We start from the raw sequence: 23662 nt of genomic DNA, 5'->3' as shown, positions 1-23662 counted from the left end.
ATGGCTGAGATGATGATATCTTTCAGTAATGTGACAACTTAGCGACAAGATATAAAAGAAAATTGCTCATTGCTCTTTTCTGTTTTTCATGCTTTGTGGTGTCACAATTTAAGATGTTTCAGAATATTTCTACACCCAAAAACAGTGCAAGTGAAGAGAAGATAAAGAAATAATGGATAGTTACGTAGTTTTTATAATTATGACGGTCAAAACCCGTAACTCTGAGTTTTGGCAAAGGGTAAAGGATATGAAAGATTGGTCATTTTACTACTTCTCATTCTCTAAGGACTTAATGCTTAACTGGAGCTAAATGTCAACAATCTATAAAGAGATTGGGTACTTTATATAAGTGCTATTATTTATTTTGTGCCCAATAGCCTCAACATTATTTCTGTTTATCTGAAATTTATTCATTCTATATAGAGCGTTGACATTTTAAGTGCATTATGATATAGTAGTTTACGTTGCGTTGCAATCTCCACGATGTTTCCTACTTAAGTACCGTCGTGAATGTCACATCGTGATCCAGAATAGACGAAAAGTGCTTTATCTGGATTAAGTAAGAGTATTACTTTATAGTTATTTGTTTATAACTAGTAGTAGTAGTAAACACTTTATTGCACAAAACAAGTACATAACACAGAGAGAATACAATAAATGTGTACAAAGGCGAACTTATCCCGTTAAGGGTGTATAACTTTATTAGATTACATATTTATTGTGTATTTTGTTTTTTGTCGAATACTTTAGGATACAATCACTGACTGTAAACTTGATATGTTAACTTCCTATACGCTAAATACTTGTATGTTACGTCATATCAAAAAAATGCAATTCATATTTCATATAAAATCAAATTCACAGTAGGTACATATATTATGGTGCTAATTTACCGCCCTAGCGCGTTAACTAGCATCATACGTGCGTATGTCGAAATTTCAACACTAACTTTCTTTCTTCTTGATAATTTTATTACACAGACCGAATCCCTCGCCGTTGAAGCCATGCGTACCAAAAGTATACTTTAATCTCATCAGTAACTAAAGGCCAGTATTTACGGCTCCCTTCACATTAAATTTAGGTTAGTAATCTTCTAATAACGACTCCATAAAATGTGTTACTTACGTTAAGATCTTTTATTAGCTTCGAGATGTATTAAAATTGTTGGTTTCAAGTCAAACATTAAATAGAAGGTTAAGTAACCATGAAGGACATTAGAGTCACTAATGGCAGTCTTCAGTTGTGTATGCCTCTACATTCCCGCAAGAGGTTCATAATGTGAATAACAACAAATTTCATTGTTGTTCCTCAAGTTCATCCTATCGTAGATTAAAGATACCTAGAGGTAATGAGAATACAATGATCAAAGCACAAAGATAAGGACCCCTATTCGACAAGCGACGTTTGACGTATCGTGTTGATCTCCCGTTGATGTGGGAAAAATCATAAGTTCTCGAATACGTACAATGTCAAAATTTGACATTAACAATCCACAGTTGTTAGGGTGACAAGCAAACCGGACCGAACCACCCTTAGTTTAGAGTTGAGTTTTGGTTGTACCAAATGATATTATCCACCGTTGATGGAATCAACACTCAGTATGCAATAAAATCAACTGTTGATTTGACGTGGATGCGAAATCTGACAGTTGTACGTGTCGAATTTGGCCCAAGTTATTATGCGTTACACCGTTGACAGTGCGCAAGAATCGAGCCCCGTCTTGTGCAAATAATCAATTAAACCATTCGAACAAATGGAATCAATCAACCAGTCAGACACGACATTAACATTTCGGATTTAGTGCTGTTCTTTATAGCGACCTTCATATTTGTTTGTTTATAAGATTTTGCACATTAACATAACTATGAGAACACCAATATGCCTAATCCCATCTTAATTAATAACAGGTACTTTAATTTAAGCTTTAGCCAGAGCAAAATGAATATTACCAATATAGTGCGGATTATACGCGTATCGAATATTTTGTTATAAATTCTACCAGTTTCGTTTTAGTTTTTCAAGTATAAGAAAATTAAGAAGCTTCTTAATATTTAAATAAATAAAATAAAAAATATCTAGTAGTTAACTCACTTAAGTAATGTTTTTTGTTACAGATGAAACTGCAAGCAGCGTCATGATCCCTGAGTCTCGCGTGTATATTTTAAAAATAAAGTGTCATAAGTGATTCAAGTGAAATGAACAGTGACGCACGTGACTCTGTTTAACACGTGGAAATGAAAAGAGAAAAGTATAAGATCTCCGTCTCGGAACTTGGGTAAGATAATTTTATGCACATTACCTATTTATAAGATTCATTAGGGGTTTAGGGATTACGTCTCTGTCTAATGCATTTGAAATATGACGTGTCATCAGTCCTACAAATGCTTTAAAGATTTGCTGATGAATTGATAATATTTAATCTGTTTTCACTTCTATTTCACCGCTTGGATTTCGTTTTGAGCAGGTAGAATTTTATTTTATTTTCTTTATGAGGTAGGATAATTCGCCAGTAACTGGCCACTTTTAGTAACTAGCCGCCCTAAACTAAAAATGAATTCTATTCACCTATAAACAGAATTAATTTTAGTACAAGGTTTCAATAAGGTCAGTTATCTACTAAAAGTGGCCAGTTACTGACGAATACCCACCCATTGCCCATTACCCATTGCTAGGTTTAGAGATGTTTCATTGTTTAATCATAAAATACTTAGCTAATATGTATTTTGTTCTTAAGTAAAAGTACCAAGTAAAGAAGGGTTGGAGCAGCCAAGGCGCTCACAAAAATCTGAACACTCCTCTAATCTCTAATGTCAAGGTGTTAGAGTGCGGTTCAGATATTTTTGAGCACCTCGGCAGCTCCGATATATGTGATTACGACTGTACAATAGGAGGTTTATTCAGATAGTAATATTTCTTTATATTCATTTGTAATGAATATGATCTACTATCTACTTGACAAAAATTTGATTTCTTAAAACAATATATGTATCATCAACAGTATCCGAGTATCCGTATGGTTATAATATAAATCTATCATTGACTTATAAATCAATATTGAACGATTCTATTTATAACTTTTTTCTGTACACCTCATTAATTCAAATTTGGTTCCGATGATTTTTCAATGGATGTCGAAATAGGTAATTACCCTGTTGACTTTGAGAAAACCTTAATGATTATTAATTCACGAGACAAAACGTCAAAGCATCACCGTTGCCTTTAACCCACACGGTGCGTCTTCCGTCAAAGGACCCTGTATTACCATCACTTAACTAGCCAACGACTCTTATGAACCAAAACAACCAAAATACTATGTGCCTTAAGGCATATTGTATCCTGAAAAGTTTATGACCATGAAATCTAACCAAAGCAAAGCAACTATAATGTATCTCTTGCGCTTACTTTGATAATTTAGTAAAACATTAAATACCTACTATCTATACAACAAATAAAAAAAATGTTTATTAACATTTAACTTAGATTACTGATGCTACTCTTACTGCATCGGCACTGCTCATTTGTAAGTATACTTATTTCATTTTAAGTATTTAAATTTACTGGCTTTTTCACGTTTTTTTCTCTTGCAAGCATATTGGACAAAAAGTACTGAAGGTTCATTGGAATGCCAAAATGTAGGAGGTCAGAGTTCGCACGGTGTTCGACCACAAAGGAACGGTCGTCTGCTATCGGAAAGCGATGGCAATAACGAGCCAGCTGATTTCGTGATGATATAATTGCGCTGGCAGCTGACGTAAATTCTGGTAAGGCTCGCGGTGAAAGTGTCAACAGACAAGCTCAGAGCCCTGACACCGCCACGGCTCACGCTGCAAAGCTATGTTAACAGTTATTCGAATATAACCTCTAAAGCAAATAACGTAAGGTCGTAATCTGTAACTATCCGGTGTATATTGTTTCACAGGGTAAAACAGCACCGGGCCGGCTACACTGCTCTGTTGGTGTATTACATTATACAAATTTACAAATTCTCTTTTAAACTCGGAAAATTGCGAGCGTGAGAAAACGTGTACATATTATGATACGAATTTGAGAGCCAAAAGAGCGATGAGAATTTTGCTAGAGATGTATACCTACCTCTAAAAGTCTAAAATATATTGTAGGTATTAGATATGCACCGACTGTTTTGCTAAATTGCTAATATTGAAAGCTATCTTACGTCATATATTATAGCCGTGGCTTTGACTATGTAACTAACCGCAAACTCCAGGTATAATCATTTATGTTCAACATAAAGCATTTTCCCTTAGACGCAGATATATTTAATAAACTATATGTTGGAGTCACGCTACCGCCATACGTTTTCCCCATCTGGACTTCTAGAAAGTCAAAATCAGGTCACAGGTCATATTTCTGACTCCGGCCCTCAAATTAGTACCGAATAAAGTCCTTTACTCGGTTATTTTGCATGCTAAAGAAAGCCGGCTTTCTACCTCGAATTACACAACTGCGGGCGCGGCAAGGTCGTCGTTGTTGACGCGCCTTTGTTTTATTTTTACGGCCAAAGGCGCGATAGGCTCAGCAACGGGGTGACAAGTGTCACAACTGAAAAACTTAATGATGGACTTTCAGCATCTATACACACAAGTCTCACATTATCGCACCCTTACTTTGGCTGCATCTAAAAGTTTTCTTTTTTGTCAGTCGATATAAGACATATTTTTAACTGTTTAAACGACAACGGTTTCACTCACTTGACATGAAACATGTCGCCAATAGCGACTAAAAATTCAAGTGAGTGAAACCGTTGTCGTCTAAACAGGTTTTTGTCAGTATTAAGACACTATCATCATCATCTCAGCCTATATACGTCCCACTGCTGGGCACAGGCCTCCTCTCGAGCGCGAGAGGGCTTGGGCTATAGTCCCCACGCTAGCCCAATGCGGATTGGGGACTTCACATACACCTTTGAATTTCTTCGCAGATGTATGCAGGTTTCCTCACGATGTTTTCCTTCACCGAAAAGCGACTGGTAAATATCAAATGATATTTCGTACATAAGTTCCGAAAAACTCATTGGTACGAGCCGGGGTTTGAACCCGCGACCTCTGGATTGCAAGTCGCACGCTCTTACCGCTAAGCCACCAGCGCTTAAGACAATAATTAGGTACAAATTGCCGTATTCGATTCGACATAAACATTTTTTTGGCACTTTATAAAATTGGCAATGCGTGGTTAAAAGTTACCATATAAGGTGTATTCGGGTAATACCGAAAGTCGGATAATTCCGAAATTCAGATGAAAATCACCCTTAATTCCATCATAATAAAAGTCTCTTATCGGAATTAACCGACAGTTTTTGACATTCGGAATTACCCGAGTAAACCTTAAGTAAATTCTGACCATTCTGTATATTTATTCTATGTTTAATGTTAGATTCGCATCAGTCATGACCGTTTTAAGCGTGCTGCGGAACACGACGCAATCTCTCAATGCCGTTTTAGCAAATTTACGTTTTTATTAGTACGGATCCTCTTCTTAGCATCCCAATTATTTGCAACAGCCAATCAGTGCTCTTGAACTAAATTTTAAAGAAAAAACGAACAGCTTCATTCACAACTTTCAATAAGTTTTATTTCTAGTCTTATAAAGAGGTGTCCCTTGATGCCCGCAACTCACTTGTCTATGGATATGGCTGTTATAATTGCGCAAATACGGCTGCCTCGCTGGAAAGAGATGCAACACGTAAGTATATTTGAGAAACTACAGCTCTAAATATTTATGTGAATTACTCAATAATATTAACAACACATATTTGGATAAAAGCCATAAGTACCTAAATATATTATGTACCTATTGGTGAACACCGTAGTTTAACTGCACCAGATATCGCCTAAAATCACAAAAGATTTCTTTACCTTCGTGGAAAGGTTACAAGACACGGTTCTTCTATTAAAAAATTATATATATGTCAACGTCAATGTAAGTAAAATATGAACACCAGTACGGATATGTTGGTCGTTCTTGTCTACGTGACAGCGTGATAAAATGGTATCCGTCACTTTCAATCGCACTCAGTTAAAAAGTGACGGATATTTTGTCACGTGGATAAAGCCATCCATAATAGTCCTGCAGGATTGGCGAAAATGGAGCAAAATGTCTCTTCTTCTACTTGATTGGGACACACTTCACAGAGCGGTCGTGGTCATCATTGGAAGTCTCCCTTTTGACGGCTCGCCTCCACTCCTCCCTGACGAGCAAAATGTAAGAACAACAAAAACATACATATGAGACAGGCACAATCACTAGAATGATATTGATTATGTTTAAAAATAGTTATGAATAAAGTATCAATTATTAATAGTAGAAGAGCCGGCCGCAAATTTTCTAACCGACTTGATACCACGATGAAATACACAATGGGAAACCATAAAAGTGATGCTAAGTCCGAATTCGATAGTCTGCCACGGCGGAACTTGCCGAAAGTACGAAAAAGAAGGCCACTTCCGGTGCGAAAAAAGGGGGCTGATTTAACCCATCTGATACCGAAATAATAGTTATGGCAGCAGTTAGAAATTTACATGTAGACACATAAAAGCGAAGTCTGCCAGTAGTTTTTTAGCCGGAAGTGCTTGGCAGACGCTCTCAAAGGTGGTCAACGGGACCCCTAATTTAACCCATCTGATACCACCATGAAACCAATTCCAGTCGATAGGTATGAACCCTCATGTCAGGAATATATAAGTCTGCCAAGGCTATTCCTGCCGAAACACCTTGGCAGACGAGATTATGTAAGCAAGGTCGGCATCGGTTACCCTACACTAACCCATCTGATACCACCATGAAACTAATTCCAGTCAGTGGGTACGAACCCCCATTTTAGGAATATATAAGTCTGCCAAGGTTTTTCCTGCCGAAACACCTTGACAGACGAGATTATAAGCAAGATGACCATCGGTTACCGTACACTAACCCATCTGATACCGCCATGAAACCAATTCCAGTCGGTAGGTATGAACCCTCATTTCAGGAATATATAAGTCTGCCAAGGCTTTTCCTGCCGTAACACCATGGCAGACGAGATTATGTAAGCAAGGTCTGCATCGGTTACCCTACACTAACCCATCTGATACCACCATGAAACCAATTCCAGTCGGTAGGTATGAACCCCCATTTTAGAAATATATAAGTCTGCCAAGGTTTTTCCTGCCGAAACACCTTGGCAGACGAGATTATAAGCAAGATGACCATCGATAACCGTACACTAACCCATCTGATACCACCATGAAACCAATTCTAGTCGGTAGGTATGAACCCTCATTTCAGGAATTTATAAGTCTGCCAAGGCCTTTCCTGCCGAAACACCTTGACAGACGAGATTATGTAAGCAGCATCCGCATCCGAGGGATCCGTATTTTGGAATTATACAGATTACGGACATTATTAATAGCTGTAGGCTTATTTATTACTTTATGCTTATACATATTTGTATATTATTATGTTATTAATAAAATATATTTATAATTTATTAAACCTAAACTTAATACATTGGGAATTCATTACCTGCTTACGGCAGTAGTAGGGATTAGTGGGTGAGTTCTGGCTCACTGAGCCAGGCCAACAGTCCCTCCCCTTTTTTCCCATGTTGAGGCCCTGCAACCTTGCCTTGAACCCAAACTTATGTCATTGTAGCTCGAATCTAACCTAATAATTTTTTCAATTATCTACTTTTGCAAAGTTAAATGTTGTAATCTCTATTTCGCGAAATGGAATTTTAATGTGACTTTAATGTATGTGCAGTCTACTTAGTAATTGGGTTTAAAGATATAAAAACACACATTTTATTTCATATCCATAGTAACATCATTACTTATTCTGTGTACAGTGGAGAAAACGAATGAAATCATGCAATTTGATTTTGCTATTTTTAAATAAAGAGTAACCAAACAGTATTTTCCACAGTTGTTGGTAATGATACCATCTCTTACAATTTCTCTTCATGAACATTTTATGATACCTAACCTTCCAGTTTTCGCCCGAATTAATCAAAAAATTCACCAACACCATTTACACCAACCAAATAGAAAACGGGTCCGTGTCCGAATTCGCGATCTCGAGTCCGGGTCCGCGTCCGGGTCCAGGTTCAGGTAGAAGTCGAATTCAAAATCTTGCTTGTTTTGCCAGTGGGGTAACTTGCTTAACAATCAATTAGAAAAAGACAAGTCGTCGAGGAGTTCCGTTCTGATCACCATCAGCAATACCACTTCATCAAATGCCACTGTTCTTAATGTAAATCCTTGTTTGCCTGATGAAAATACAAAAGTCACTATACAATGCCATTCAGATTTGTAGTGTTCCCTCGATTCCTTATGGATCCCATCATTAGAACTTGAGCTTGACGAAAATGTGACTTAAAAACCTAACGTGCTTAACAAACATAACGAAGAGGACAAATCCCCAAACATGAGCTATGCGTCGTTGAAGAGTTCCATTCTGATCATCATCAGCAGTTTCACTTCATCAAATGTCACAATTTTGAATGTAAATGCTTGGTTTGTTTATAAAAACACCAGTATCACTATATGTTAGGGTGGTTCAAAAAACATTTTTTTTTCCTAAGGGGGTGCCCCTTAGGTGTATTTTGTCAACATAATAAGTGTAACAAAATAAGGGGGTGCCGCTTCTTCTAGCTAGAGTTTGAATTTTTCCTATACAAACGTGAACCACCCTACTACTATATGTATACCTACAAGATTTGAAGAGTGCCCTCGATTCCTCCTTAATCTCACCATCAGAACTGGGTTTTGACAAAGACGGAACCAATCTGTATGTACTTACAAGTTACAACTCAACTAAAAAAAGAATTTTCAAAATCGATCCCGAAATGACGGAGATATCAAACATTTAAAAAAACCGAATTAATACCTCCTTTTTAGGGTTTCGTAGTCAAATGGCAAAAAACGGAACTCTTATAGATTCGTCATGTCTGTCTGTCTGTATGTGTGTCTGTCCGTCCGTATGTCACAGCCACTTTTTTCCGAAACTATAAGAACTGCTTAAACTTGGTAAGTAGATGTATTCTGTGAACCGCATTAAGATTTTAACACAAAAATAGAAAAAAAATACAATAAATTTTGGGGGTCCCCTATACTTAGAACTGAAACTTAAAATTTCTTTTTCATTAAACCCATACGTGTGGGGTATCTAAGGATAGGTCTTCAAAAATGATATTGAGGTTTCTAATATAATTGTTTTCTAAACTGAATAGTTTGCGCGAGAGACACTTCCAAAGTGGTAAATTGTGTGCACCCCCCCCCCCTTTAATTTCTAAAATAATAGAATGACAAAACTAAAAAATATATATGATGTACATTATCATGCAAACTTCCATTGAAAATTGGTTTGAACGAGATCTAAACTAGCCTCTAGACTGCTTGAGTCTCTTCAGCAATGCAATATTGACTATCGGTACATCGAAGTGTTGAAGTGTTTGTATAGTTACGCCACCATGTCGGTCCGAGTCAGGAGCAGAGTGCGAAGGTGATTCTATTGCAAAGAGGTGTAAGGCAGGGAGACGTTATCTCTCCGAAACTGTATACTGCCGTAATGGAAGACGCCTTCAAGCACCTGGAATGGCAAGGACTTGGCATCAACATCAACGGCGAATACATTACTCACCTTTGGTTGGCCGACGATATCGTAGTCATGGCAAAGTCGATGGAGGAACTCAGCATGATGGTCGATGACCTCAACCGAGTTTCACAACGGGTGGGCTTGAAAATGAACATGGACAAGACGAAACTTATGTCAAATGCCAATGTTGTGCCCATCCCAGTCTCTGTTGGGAACTCGGTACTCGAAGTTGTTGACTCGTACATCTACCTAGGACAAGTAGTCCAATTAGGTAGGTCCAACTTCGAGAAGGAGGTTAACCGCCGAATCCAACTCGGTTGGGCAGCGTTCGGGAAACTACGTAATGTCTTTTTGTCCGACATACCTCAGTGCCTCAAGACGAAAGTCTTTAATCAATGTGTGTTATCAGTGATGACTTACGGCTCCGAAACGTAGTTTTTCACTATCGGCCTCATCTCAAAATTCAAAGTCGCTCAGCGAGCTATGGAGAGGGCTATGCTCGGAGTTTCTCTGCGTGATCGAATCAGAAATGAGGAGCTCCGTAGACGAACTAAACTTACCGACATAGCCCACCGGATTAGCAAGCTGAAGTGGCAATGGGCAGGCCACATTGCGCGCAGAGAAGATGGCCGATGGGGTCGAAAAGTGCTCGAGTGGAGACCACGGACTAGCAAGACGCTGGATGCGGGTCGCTTCCAACCGGTACGAATGGAGGTCCAAGGGGGAGGCCTATGTTCAGCAGCGGACGTCTTATGGCTGAGATGATGATGATGAACATTGTCCGTCGCCCATGACGTCAGCGTGTTACGCGTTACGCTGTCTCGAGTTTATCATTTTTTCCCCACCTTAAAAAGTGCTCAGCGCCGCTAAACAAGTTTGATTTTCGGCGGAAGTTTGCATGATAATGTACATCATATATATTTTTTAGTTTTGTCATTCTCTTATTTTAGAAGTTGAAGGGGGGGGGGGGGTGCACACAATTTACCACTTTGGAAGTGTCTCTCGCGCAAACTATTCAGTTTAGAAAAAAATTATATTACAAACCTCAATATCATTTTTGTTTTGAAGACCTATCCATAGATACCCCACACGTATAGGTTTAATGAAAAAGAAATTTTAAGTTTCAGTTCTAAGTATGGGGGACCCCCAAAATTTATTGTTTTTTTTTTCTATTTTTGTGTTAAAATCTTAATGCGTTTCACTGAATACATCTACTTACCAAGTTTCAACAGTTCTTATAGTTTCGGAAAAAAGTGGCTGTGACATACGGACGGACAGACGCACAGACAGACATGACGAATCTATAAGAGTTCCGTTTTTTGCCATTTGGCTACGGAACCCTAAAAAGGAGGTATAAATTCGGTTTTTTTAATGTTTGATATCTCCGTCATTTCGGGATCGATTTTGAAAATTCTTTTTTTAGTTGAGTTGTAACTTGTAAGTACATATATACATACAGATTGGTTCCGTCTTAGTCAAAACCCAGTTCTGATGGTGAGATTTATGAGGAATCGAGGGCACTCTTCAAATCTTGTAGGTGAATGAAATGATGATGATGATCCTTCCGGCCGATTTCGACCATGGCGACCACTTCGACTCCTAGTTAGCTCGGCGCTCGTGCGCCCGAATATGGCTGACATAGCCGATCTTGGAGGTGAACCTCCGCGCACATTGAGGGCACGTGAGAACACCAGCCACATAGCTGTAGTGAATGGAAGCAGGCTGGTGCGCTTTCAGATCATCGCGTTTAGTGTCGAGGTCAACTTTACGTTGCTTCTCGAAATCGCGCACTTTGTCATGCACCAGCCTGCGCCACTCAGGACGTTGTGCTGCATATAGTAGTAGGGTGGTTCACGTTTGTATAGGAAAAATTCAAACTCTAGCTAGAAGAAGCGGCACCCCCTTATTTTGTTACATTTATTATGTTGACAAAATACACCAAGTTTGTAATCTTATCTTAACTACAAGGGAGTGCTCAAACACTTAGAAATTCTTCAAATTGTATGAAATCCAAAAAAAATAAGTTTTTCTTTTTTAGATTTTTATGTAAGTAGTAGTTTTCACCTTATTTGAAAGTGTGATTTAAAAGATATTATTTTGAAAGAAAATGTTTTTCTACTTCAAAACTTATACATCACATGTGCAAATAGTGTGAAACCAGATATTTAAATAAAATTCTGAATAATACTCTTTTTTTTGGGTTTCAAACAACATACAAAATTTCAACGTGGTGAAGCACCCCCTTGTAGTTGAGATAAATTACGAAACTTGGTGTATTTTATCAGCATAATAAGTGTAACTAAATAAGGGGGTGCCCCTTAGGAAAAAAAAATGTTTTTTGAACCACCCTAACATATAGTGATACTGGTGTTTTTATAAACAAACCAAGCATTTACATTCAAAATTGTGACATTTGGCCAAGAAATAAGAAGTTATAGAGGGAAATGCTAGGAACACAATTTTTGACTCCGTAACTTTGTTTGGACTAGTTAGGAGGTGAACATATCAAAAGTCCCCGGCCGTAGCCCCGGTGCTGGGGGGGAGAGGGGGGAAAGAAGGTCTCATTTTTCGATTTTTCACTAATATCTTGGAAACTTTGCGTCTTAGCGACATGACTACTGAGACAAACCAAAAGCTGATAAAATTTGTTACAAGTTTTATTCAGTCAATTTTTTCGATATCTTGAATAGTTTTTGAGATATCCGCTCTTGAAAGTTTATTTAGGGCTTTCAATTTTATCTTGATATCTACATTAGTGAAGCTGCTAGGCCGTGTTTGGTATCATTTTCGTATATATCGGGGGTGCTGAATTCATTTTTGGTATCACATTGACACCATTCCTTAGAAAAAACATATAAACTTTAAACAAATACCTTTTTTTTTAAATTCCTCTTCACGCTTAAACCGCTCAACCGATTTAATTGTAATTTGGTATACAGATATTTCGAGTCCGAAAACAGGACATAAGATACTTTTTATCTCAATAATCATCCTTTAAAGTTGTGAAATAGAGTATGGGGGGAATTCAACTTCGTCGACGAAACTGAATTCCTGAGGTAAATACTGCTTAAGGTAAAGTTTGAAGTCATGTTAGGTATCATTTTCATCTAAATCACAGATGTATACCATCCTAAATTTCACCTAAACCGGTTCAGCGGTTATTGACTCCTCATACAAACTTCCACCCCACTTTTCACATCCTCAAAAGATGCTTTTGGTTATAAAAACCATCCTATGTCCTGTGTCGAGACTGAAACTATTTCTGTACAAAATTTCAACGAAATTAGTTCAGCGGTTTAAGCGTGAAGAGGGATTTTTAAAAATATATTTTTTTTAATTTTGGTTTTACTTCGGAATAGTGTCAATGTGATACCATAAATGAATTCAGCACCCCCGATTTATACGAAAATGATATCAAACATGGCCTAACAGCATCACTGATGTAGATATCAAGATAAAATTAAAATCCCTAAATAAACTTTCAAGAGCGGGTATCTCAAAAACTATTCAAGATATCGAAAAACTTGACTAGATAAAACTTGTAACTAATTTTATGAGCTTTCGGTTTGTCTTAGTAGTCATGTCGCTAAGATGCAAAGTTTCCAAGATATCAATGAAAAACCGAAAAATTCGATCTTCTTACCCCCCTCCTCCCCGCAGCACCGGGGCTACAGCCGGGGACTTTTGATATTTTCACCTCCTAACTAGTCTAAACAAAGTTACGGAGTCAAATATTGTGTTCCTAGCATTTCCCTCTACAACGTTTTTTGAGCATTCATTTACTGACCACTGCTGATGATGATCAGAATGGAACTCTTCAACGACGCATAGCTCATGTTTGGGGATTTGTCCTCTTCGTTATGTTTGTTAAGCACGTTAGGTTTTTAAGTCACATTTTCGTCAAGCTCAAGTTCTAATGATGGGATCCATAAGGAATCGAGGGAACTCTACAAATCTGAATGGCATTGTATAGTGACTTTTGTATTTTCATCAGGCAAACAAGGATTTACATTAAGAACAGTGGCATTTGATGAAGTGGTATTGCTGATGGTGATCAGAACGGAACTCCTCGACGACTTGTCTTTTTCTAATTGATTGTTAAGCAAGTTACCCCACTGGCAAAACAAGCAAGATTTTGAATTCGACTTCTACCTGAACCTGGACCCGGACGCGGACCCGGACTCGAGATCGCGAATTCGGACACGGATCCGTTTTCTATTTGGTTGGTGTAAATGGTGTTGGTGAATTTTTTGATTAATTCGGGCGAAAACTGGAAGGTTAGGTATCATAAAATGTTCATGAAGAGAAATTGTAAGAGATGGTATCATTACCAACAACTGTGGAAAATACTGTTTGGTTACTCTTTATTTAAAAATAGCAAAATCAAATTGCATGATTTCATTCGTTTTCTCCACTGTACACAGAATAAGTAATGATGTTACTATGGATATGAAATAAAATGTGTGTTTTTATATCTTTAAACCCAATTACTAAGTAGACTGCACATACATTAAAGTCACATTAAAATTCCATTTCGCGAAATAGAGATTACAACATTTAACTTTGCAAAAGTAGATAATTGAAAAAATTATTAGGTTAGATTCGAGCTACAATGACATAAGTTTGGGTTCAAGGCAAGGTTGCAGGGCCTCAACATGGGAAAAAAGGGGAGGGACTGTTGGCCTGGCTCAGTGAGCCAGAACTCACCCACTAATCCCTACTACTGCCGTAAGCAGGTAATGAATTCCCAATGTATTAAGTTTAGGTTTAATAAATTATAAATATATTTTATTAATAACATAATAATATACAAATATGTATAAGCATAAAGTAATAAATAAGCCTACAGCTATTAATAATGTCCGTAATCTGTATAATTCCAAAATACGGATCCCTCGGATGCGGATGCTGCTTACATAATCTCGTCTGTCAAGGTGTTTCGGCAGGAAAGGCCTTGGCAGACTTATAAATTCCTGAAATGAGGGTTCATACCTACCGACTAGAATTGGTTTCATGGTGGTATCAGATGGGTTAGTGTACGGTAACCGATGGTCATCTTGCTTATAATCTCGTCTGCCAAGGTGTTTCGGCAGGAAAAACCTTGGCAGACTTATATATTTCTAAAATGGGGGTTCATACCTACCGACTGGAATTGGTTTCATGGTGGTATCAGATGGGTTAGTGTAGGGTAACCGATGCAGACCTTGCTTACATAATCTCGTCTGCCATGGTGTTACGGCAGGAAAAGCCTTGGCAGACTTATATATTCCTGAAATGAGGGTTCATACCTACCGACTGGAATTGGTTTCATGGCGGTATCAGATGGGTTAGTGTACGGTAACCGATGGTCATCTTGCTTATAATCTCGTCTGTCAAGGTGTTTCGGCAGGAAAAACCTTGGCAGACTTATATATTCCTAAAATGGGGGTTCGTACCCACTGACTGGAATTAGTTTCATGGTGGTATCAGATGGGTTAGTGTAGGGTAACCGATGCCGACCTTGCTTACATAATCTCGTCTGCCAAGGTGTTTCGGCAGGAATAGCCTTGGCAGACTTATATATTCCTGACATGAGGGTTCATACCTATCGACTGGAATTGGTTTCATGGTGGTATCAGATGGGTTAAATTAGGGGTCCCGTTGACCACCTTTGAGAGCGTCTGCCAAGCACTTCCGGCTAAAAAACTACTGGCAGACTTCGCTTTTATGTGTCTACATGTAAATTTCTAACTGCTGCCATAACTATTATTTCGGTATCAGATGGGTTAAATCAGCCCCCTTTTTTCGCACCGGAAGTGGCCTTCTTTTTCGTACTTTCGGCAAGTTCCGCCGTGGCAGACTATCGAATTCGGACTTAGCATCACTTTTATGGTTTCCCATTGTGTATTTCATCGTGGTATCAAGTCGGTTAGAAAATTTGCGGCCGGCTCTTCTACTATAAGGACAGGTCATGCTCGGGCGCAGCCGGCCTTGAGTCGCTCACCTCGATGAGCAGCCACCAACCACATCTCGCGCAGGAAACAATCACGGATAATAATCGGACCTCTTCCTTGCACTTAGTAGCACGAGCACGGACGGAAGCGCCATCCAAATATACAATTATTATAAGTGATAAGACCTCTTTAATGGGATGGGATGATATTTAGATTTACGATTGGCTTGTTCATGTTGCAATAGGTACTAGAACTATTTTAATTTGAAATATTTTATTAGGAATATAAAGTACATAAATACAAAGTATTCCTGATTATATAGATATAAAGATACCTAGGTTTTTTTTATAAAATATATATTAATCTTAATATCCGGTGGAATGTTGTTTGATATTTCATTATCATTAAGTAATCGATTAGTTTGGATTGTTACCTTGATGAAATTATCTTGGAACATAGGTAGCTTTAGCTTATTTATTCTAAGACCTTGACTAATGATATAACTATGATAATATATTATTATTAAAAAATAATATATTATATTATATCATCACGGCATAGGTAGTATTTAACCCAACGATATAACTATGTCGTTTCAGTCTGAATACATTTTCGCAAGTAATGATATTTCAAAGGCGTTAAACGTAAGACACCTTGCTTACCTGTACCATGATTACAATCGGAACACACATTTTTTATATCAATTTACCAATCACGAATAAGTTAAGAAGTATTGGCTACCTCTTATTATAAAAACGATCACACCAAAAATGAAATACAAACACCAGTATTCTTCACAAAGCTCACAGATTACATTCCTTCAAACAATGCAGTAAAATGTCTGATCTTTGATAACGCATAGTTGTTATGGATCGGGAGCTCAAGTTATAAAAGTGACGAGCGTGCAGTAAAGACAATGGTTGTTGTGAATGAAGTGAGCGCACGACACACGGTATTTCCCATAGTGACACGAACACGAAGCCTGGGGCCTGGGTGGTATAAGTAAGCACCATTATGTAAGAAGGCAATGAGGTCACTTGCGAAGAAAGCGCCCCCATGCCAGCATGTCCCCGCTGCTTTGCAGTTAGGAACTGCGTTAACGAACGTCATTTTATTGTAGGTTTTATTTGACGATTACTTTAATTTTATTGCTTTTGGGGTAAAATCCCTGAAAGGAATAAATAATGACGCAATTATCCAAATACAATTTAATAGGTATAGATAAGATTTAATAAGCTGAAAAATGACCAAAAAGATGTGAAGCAGGGTAATAACCTCGAAAGTAAAGTCCCACGCAGCTCAAGATTACTGTCAGCGCCGGAATTCACCAGATAATAAATAAAATAATAAATAGCTAAGTATAATACCGACAATATCCATAGAAGTCAGTCATAACATACGCGTTAGCATGTATTCAATAGCGCAATATGTAACGGATTAATTTAATAGGTAATTATGAGATAAATGAACTTGCTTTTTTATGTTTTTTTTTTCACTTTGATATACAGTCTATTAATTGAGATAATGTTTACGTTTGACTCGCTTCTATTCAAATTTATTTTGGCCTGGAGACCTCTTATTCTGTACGAATATTATTTTATTTATTTAAAAATGTAATTCAGGCAACGGCCATTATTACATTACATACATACCGGGTGTGACCTGTAACATTTGTTCAGCGACTTTTAAAAATTACTTGTGGTTTGATTTTTAATACACTTTAAAGTTTATTCTAAGACGCAATGTATTGCGAATTTTGTTATGTTTAAGGCTTGACAAGCAACGTCAATCACAATGATATGGCATGGCGATGGCGTCCATTGAAGATAATATTTATTTTGTATGAAAAAATAGGGAGTCTAAATACTTCATAATTTTTTAAAGTTTTTGAACAAAAGTGTCATCGTTTGAGGAGTACAATCTACGTTTTAATTATTTGCTCGCGTTACAGGCCACACCCGGTATACTCGCCTTATGGTAACTAGACATGTGTCTTATGCTGTAGGTATTTCTTTATTTTAATAATTTTAACAATGTAACAAGTATAATAAATGCCGCCAGCATCCTTGGTATAATGTTATGTCATGGGGGTAGCCCCAAAATCTAAACAGATGCGCTAAATATATCTGTTTCATTACTGCGTTAAAAAGATCATGCGTGAAGTCAAAATGTAGGTAGCATAATGGACGATTACGTAGATGACATGACATTACACTTGATTATTTCGATTCGAAGAAAGGTCAGTCGGAATCGGAAGTGGTTCTTGATAGCTTATTCATAATCCGTTATGCAAATACAAACACCTGCTAAACATATTGCACTGACTTCGACTTAAAAAACAGAAACCTCTTTTCGTATTTCTTATCAGCTAATCTTTAAATTCCCTTCTAAACCTCTCATATAAGTTGAGGAAGTGAATAGGACAATAGTTTTTATTAGTAAATAATAAAATAGAAATTTAGCATCTTCTTACACATAGTTTAGCAGGAATTTGACTGCAACATACGAAAGTCTCCAATGGTCGTAACTGGAGAAACTACGTTGACAATTTGCGTTGCACAATACACGTTTCGCACATGTCATTGGTAAGTGCACTCTCTTTGTTTCGTGACTCGCTAAATAAAACATTTCGCACATGCACACTCCCCAATAATACTAATATTATGTCTACGTACCTACTTATTTTTATGCTCAGCCGGACCAATAAGTAGTAAGTTTAAAAAAATAAGAAAAAAAGACAGATTGAATAATGGTCAGGTATTTTAAATTTCCATTTATTTTATTGTGAATGAGGCTACTCCGGGAATTATTAAAAAATATACCTTAAAAATATACCTATATAGAACTGTTTTAAATATTATTACAGTAGAAACTAAAATTATTTTATGTACATAAGCGAATTAGGTATATGTATGTATATTATTATTAGGTATATTTTTAAATCAGCAGCCTAAAATAATAAATCATGTTTCGTGTCCACAGATCGAACTTTCAAACAGTTAATGTTTGCTAATTAGGTACATTGCTAACAACACATAATTCAATTATGGTCACATACCATCAACACTAATATCCGGTCATCCAGTCGGTGATTATGATTAGTGAACGTCTTAAGGTTTATGCTCACAGTGCTTAACCCTTTATTCCTAATCACACACTTGGCCTTAATTACGGGTATTAGCGCTTTGACTTTTGAACTAGGTATCATTATTCCCACTCTTATGAAAATTAGCTTTTCTTAAGAGTAGGAATATAATATATGTATACTTATAATGGCGATGTATCAGCATCATTTTTATAAATACGAGAAATGTCAAAATCAAATATCCCTCAATCAATCAATCAATAATTTTATTGCAAGAACATAGTTAAATTATGTACATAAGGTGATAACATTTCATATTCTTTATTCATATAGGTACTTAGGTAATACACCTATTGTATTGTAGTTTGGGCGATTTTACGCAACTCGCAGACCGGTGCGAATTTTGCGTAGACAGAGGGGCTACCGCGAAAACCCAAATTGCGGGGATTTTTCTCTTTTACTCCAATGAAGGCGTAAGTAATTAGAGTGACAGAGAAAAATGCTCGCAATATGCGAACTTCAATTTTCGCGGTTTCAGCCCACATTTCGGAAAAAAAAACGAGATGAGTAAATACATCATAAGTCTCCTGAATGCGTAGTTAGATAAGAACCTATTACATATAGGTAACGATTCATGTTTATATATATGTATATACTTTTCAATTAAACAATCATTTATATTTACCGTTTTGTTCAATGCCAAAAACAATTACTTGCAAACCGAGTGGGCGAGTGATAATAATCAGTTTCAGAGAATTTGCGGATGACCTTACCCAGATGCGGAAATAAATAGGTACAATGTATATAATAATGGTGTGTATATTTATTTGGTAGCATACAATGTTTAGGTAATTGGGCTAGTATCTCTTTTTAAGTAACTAAACTAAGTAAGTATGTACTAGTATATAAACTAAATTAAACTACATTTTTTAACTGGATAAAAACCTTTATTATTTTAATTCATCCACCGTTATCAACCTAATGAAGATCCTACACAATATGTTTAATTAATTCCTTAAATATTGATATAAAGTGTTTTTGGGTAATTCCGAAAGCGGAGTCGTATTACAATAGAATACGAGTGATATAAATTTACATTATTTTCGTGATTTCCCAATTTCCGAAATTACCCGAAAAAATCTTAATCTTACCACTAATTGAATTTTCCCGACACTTTTTCCAATTTTATTAAACGATGCGGTACAAGTACAACCACTATATGTATGTACTTAAGGGATCGGTTACATCAGCCACTTCCGAGCACACCAGCGACAGCAACGGAGTTGACAGCAGTCGCCGTGGCCCAAGTCGGCCGTGGAGTTATTATTATTATATGGGATAATGTACCTATAAATTGCTGACATAAGTGACATAACCCAGTCGATGACCAATGTCAATATCACGCATACGTTAATAAATGTTTCTGTTTTGTATTGCTTAATTCACCATGAGCATTCGACGATTAATTGTTGATGTTAGGAAATCGTTTATAAACATCAATGTCGCATACGCTCAATCATGTTTAACTAAAAACTTAAACCTAATGAACACGCGCCTACGCTTATCTACATACAACACGATGTTATTTTGCAACAGATAGAATTTCGCAAGTACATACTTATTACATTGCTAATTGAAGGAACGATGAATTTATAACGATGGATGTTGATTGAAGAAGAGACAAATGATTAGCGGAGTCAATTGTTTAATCAAGCTGTTTTGTCAAATTCAAATTAACTGGGGGCCTAACAGGTACCTAAGTGGCCCAACCAAGATGAAAATGGTACATCGACGAACGTCAAACGAAAACATGATAATGCATCGAACTGACAGATGTTACGAAAAGGCGTGATACTATTTCCATTCATTATTTATCTTTCGATTGGCGTGATCTATCAACGACTAGCGGCCCGCCCCGACTTCGCACGGGTTAACAAATTATACGCTTAAAAAACCTTTCTCAAGAATCACTCTATTGACAGGTGAAAACCGCATGAAAATCCGTTCAGTAGTTTTTGAGTTTATTGCGAACAAACACACTAAACAGACAGACGCGGTGGGGTACTTTGTTTTATAAGGTGTAGTGATTGTATCTTCTCTGTTGATAAGCAGTAAAAACCTTCTCCTTTAGTAGATCTTCACGCTCTTTTAAGGCCACAAAAGGGTTTCTTACGTTTCGTAAGAAGAGGTGACCACTGTCTAAGGTAAGGACGAAACTCAAAAATCATCTGAATTTGAACCGGAAATGCCAATTTAGTATCACGTTCACGTTCACTCTGAATGATGAAACAAAACCTAAATGATATAAAAAAGGATTGACATTGCTCAAGGTTTACCTTATAAAGGTAGCAAAGTCACCGTGAGTCATAGGAAAAGTGATACTTTGTCCGAGCTTTGCGTCAGAACACTTAAATTTGGAATCGATACAAAATCGGCAGTTATAGCAAGTTATCACTTTGACTATTATTAGATATGTCTTCGGGAGTCGCTGTAGCAGGTACCTTGGTACCTATTTCGTACAGACTGGTTGATAACGTGGACTGTGTCAATTCAAAAAATGCCAATGTGATAAAAGATTCACCGACTTTTTACGTTCGTCGTCGATCTGTCTTGATATTAGTAAATAGCACATTCCAAAGTGAACTGCTAAAATATGCAATGTAACATTCATACACAGTGGTTCAACGAGAGTGCGGAAGTGAACACTTTCCTTGTCCGCATATTGTGATCCGATAAGGTCAACCAGAGGTCGCCTCAAGGCGAACTATCGTTACTAATGCTTGGGGCGTTCTTTACCTATTATCTTAATTGGTTACAACACCCGGATGACGTGGCAGATTTATCCAACAAGTAGGATGTGTAAGGGCGCGATTACATGTTGTTTCTGGCAGTTGGTGACATGGCTGCTAAGTAAAAAAATACTTCATGTTGCTATTGGGCCACTACCACCACTACAATCGATAACATAGTACGTACGTTTACTCAAAAACCTTGAAGCCTTTAACCTGAAATATTAATAAACAACCAACATAAACGTATGGATTTACTTAAAGAAAAACCGAATTCGATATGGCCTATTGTTATAATCTTATAATAGCGATGCAAGACGGAGAAATAAATTAATAAATTACATGTTCAATAAAAGTTTAATGTTAAGAAGGTACTTTTATCACGTTAAGACATTTTGCATTGTAACCAAATGAACGTTATTATTAGTCACTGGAACAACAAAGTATTGGGTTTTCCAAAAGGTATCACGACTCAAAAACCCAGACACGAGTAAGTTTTGTGCCATTCAGTACACATACATATACCTACGTAAGTGTATACATAAATGCCAAACTGAAAGATGAAATTGAAATTGGAGCAGAATTTTCTGAGTTTTCTGATCTTTTTAAATACGAGTAGGTAAGTATTATCTATACAGAAACACACGATATAATATGAAACTCAAATCTTTTTTTTATTTAAATGCCGCTTAATATGTTTTAGTATAGCTTTTTTACTTTACTCATAACAACTTTGCCAGACCAGGTATCCTCATGATGAAGTCATAGCTAGTGCAATATATATTTGCATTAGGTGTGTTGAAATTTGTTTTGATCATTGTGTCTTGTGTCGCTATTGCTACTTTCCTAGATATGATAGCAAATATGCATGTAACTCTGTGTAAGGAAGTCAAATTAAGTCGATGTTATATCGAGTTGGCAGAATTGCATTTTTATATTACCTGTAAAATCAGGATAAGATAAGAAAAGTTACGTACAACTTTAAACTACCGATTTTTTTAATGATAAAATATTGCGTGAAAAAACGTTAGATATAATAGGTAATTTTCCCCAGCTTTAAAAGCCAAATAACTGCAGTACGCGATAAATTATGTCATTACCCAATAATAAATGCATTTTTTTACATAATTACTTGCAGTCACCGTGTAAACAGAAGCAACTTAGTTTCGTAATAAAACTAAGGAAATAGAACAGGTGCATATTTACAATACGATGTCAACTTTTGAAAGTATTTCAAAAGTCCGAATCATAATTTTAAGTACTTTTACAAGAGTTTTGGGACAAAGGTTTAGTTACATTGTCGGATATTTAAATGTATATTTCACAAGCCCAACCTCGGCCGGCGAGGGAGTGAGGCGTGACTCAGTTTGAGTCAGATGACTGAGACGACATCGACACGCTGAGTTAACTTTATACTGTTGTAAAGCTAACGTTAAAATAACAAATCCTTTGGCTTTATTTGCAACGGTGAAGGGAAGCAACAGGATGTTCATTGAACTTTGATAAAGGTTACATCAAGAGATAGTAGGTAACTCTTAGTCCAAGACTCCAAGTACCTATATACGTAACGTTTTCATTTAACTTAAACTTCTTTGTTATATATTAAGTACTTTACTATTTTTGTTAAATACCTATATATAGATTACAGACAGTTAGCCGTACCTTTAAGGGTGAAAAATGGATGACACAGGAGTAGAAGTTTGTATGGGGAAGTTGAAGAAATTGAAGAAGTTTAAGAAGTTAAAGTGGAGGAAATAAACTGCAAATAAAGAAAATGTTTATGCATTTTTGAGCAATTAGTCATCCCTTTTGGGAGTTAAAAGAAGGGTGGAATAAAAAGTAGATAATTAAAAAATTAAGGTAGCCAAATTACTAATTCCATGCAGAAGTCGCGGGCAAACGCTAGTATTACATACATGGACAATTGGACATGCTTATGGGAAGTCTATTTACTATTATATCGATTAGAAAATAATTTTGTATTGTAACGAATGATATTGACGATGAAAATCGGCAGTGAATCAGTGATAAGTGTGATAATGATAACACTGTTTTTGAAAACAAAAACAAAACATAATCACGAAGAACCTCGTGTATGCTTTTATGATATAATAATTATTATGATGAGTATGATGACCTTAGTTAGGTACTCAACTCATTAACATTGCGTGCATGAATAGATATGTTTATTTGTGGTTATATAAATATGGAATCCATTATTTATGGTAATTTACGCTCCACAATACATTAAATTTGAAAATATAATA

The 23662-nt window shown here is 36.7% G+C and overlaps 1 protein-coding gene and 1 long non-coding RNA gene across 2 annotated transcripts in view; one reads left to right on the top strand and one right to left on the bottom strand.

The window, feature by feature from the left end:
- The window catches only part of LOC134670171 (uncharacterized), a 76015-nt gene extending 66655 nt beyond the window's left edge, over window positions 1–9360 (bottom strand). Inside the window, exon 1 of the long non-coding RNA XR_010099027.1 lies at window positions 9114–9360. This is a non-coding gene — a long non-coding RNA (uncharacterized LOC134670171). The remainder of the gene's footprint in view (window positions 1–9113) is intronic.
- Window positions 1–23662, top strand: part of LOC134670165 (dual oxidase maturation factor 2) — a 65479-nt gene that overhangs the window by 10275 nt on the left and 31542 nt on the right. Inside the window, exon 2 of the mRNA XM_063527857.1 lies at window positions 2115–2275. The gene's annotated coding sequence lies outside the window, so the exon portion shown is untranslated. The remainder of the gene's footprint in view (window positions 1–2114; window positions 2276–23662) is intronic.

The sequence above is a fragment of the Cydia fagiglandana genome, chromosome 13 (assembly GCF_963556715.1).
Source record: "Cydia fagiglandana chromosome 13, ilCydFagi1.1, whole genome shotgun sequence".
Lineage (NCBI taxonomy): Eukaryota > Metazoa > Arthropoda > Insecta > Lepidoptera > Tortricidae > Cydia > Cydia fagiglandana.
Note: the sequence above shows the minus strand (reverse complement) of the source record. Positions and strands in the feature narration are given on the sequence as shown.